The sequence below is a fragment of the Pelobates fuscus genome, chromosome 3, assembly GCF_036172605.1.
Source record: "Pelobates fuscus isolate aPelFus1 chromosome 3, aPelFus1.pri, whole genome shotgun sequence".
NCBI lineage: Eukaryota > Metazoa > Chordata > Amphibia > Anura > Pelobatidae > Pelobates > Pelobates fuscus.
Window position 1 is genome coordinate 235,059,766 of NC_086319.1, and position 1,174 is coordinate 235,060,939.

At 37.5% G+C, this 1,174-nt stretch overlaps 1 pseudogene; it reads left to right on the forward strand.

Annotated features, from left to right (window-relative positions):
• The first annotated feature begins 498 nt into the window (after positions 1 to 498).
• Positions 499 to 617, forward strand: LOC134603927 (5S ribosomal RNA; annotated as a pseudogene).
• The last annotated feature ends 557 nt before the right edge of the window (positions 618 to 1,174 follow it).

Consider the following 1,174-nt stretch of genomic DNA (forward strand, 5'->3'; position numbering starts at 1 on the left):
TTGCCTACTCTCTTTTTTGGGGGATACTTCTTTACACTCCATCTACGTGTAGGGACTTAGTTATAGTGATCAATTAGGTCCCACGACACTGGCATATACAACTTTGGCAGTGTAGATTTTTTATTTTATTTTTTCTATACATTTTTCTGTATAGTCTGTATATATATATTTTTTGGTATACATTATTTGTACATTTTTCTTTAATCCAGTCAGTGATTGATATCGCAATAGATTTTTAGTATTACCTCACATGGCTATATTTCAATCACTATCAGTGATTGTCCAAAATATATTTAGCCTAACTGGCATTTCCACCCCCCTTTCCTTGCTACTATAGACTCTGCAGTCTTTATTTGAAGTATCTATTTCCTTGTATTTACATGATATACAGAGTATATGGATTAGTCCTTTTTTCCTCTGTTTTGGCTTGAATGTGGTTTCAGTCCACTACCTATAGATTATCATTGAATACCTAGTTTCCATACTCTCCTGCCTAGAGGCTATGGCCATACCAGTCTTAAAATGCCTGATCTCGTCAGATCTCAGAAGCTATCCAGACTCGGGCCTGGTTAGTACTTGTATGGGAGACCAACTAGTAACCTCAGGTGCCATAAACCTTTGTCCTAACCTTCATTTATTTTTTAAGAATCTCTAATTAAAGTCTGCACATAGTATACTCATTTGAATACTCTGTATATTTTGTGCCCATTTTATGCTTGATTTAATTGTATGTGTTATGTATTATGCATTTGTTCTTTGTATTGTTCCTACTGGGTGCATGTTACACTACTTCAGATCCACATACATATGGTCACTTTAATTGGTGTATGTCAGATACTGGACCAATATCAATATAGTCTCTTTTTTCATAGAAATGGACCTTTGAGTCCTCACTATTAGTGGTGATCACTTTATTGTGTGTATACCATGCTATTTGGTAGGTATTATATTCCTGTATACTCCACAGGGCTTTATGCCCTTTCACTTTATTGCACAGATAATTCTCTGCCTAATCCGAGCTGTTCCATGTTCACTACATACTTGCTCGGGTTTAGTTTACCCATTTCCTAGCAACCACGTCATAGTAATGGCCACGCCCATACGGCACGTGTCACGCGTCACATGACGCTCCACTTGCACTTCCGGGTTCGGACTAATGGAAACCGGTGTACAC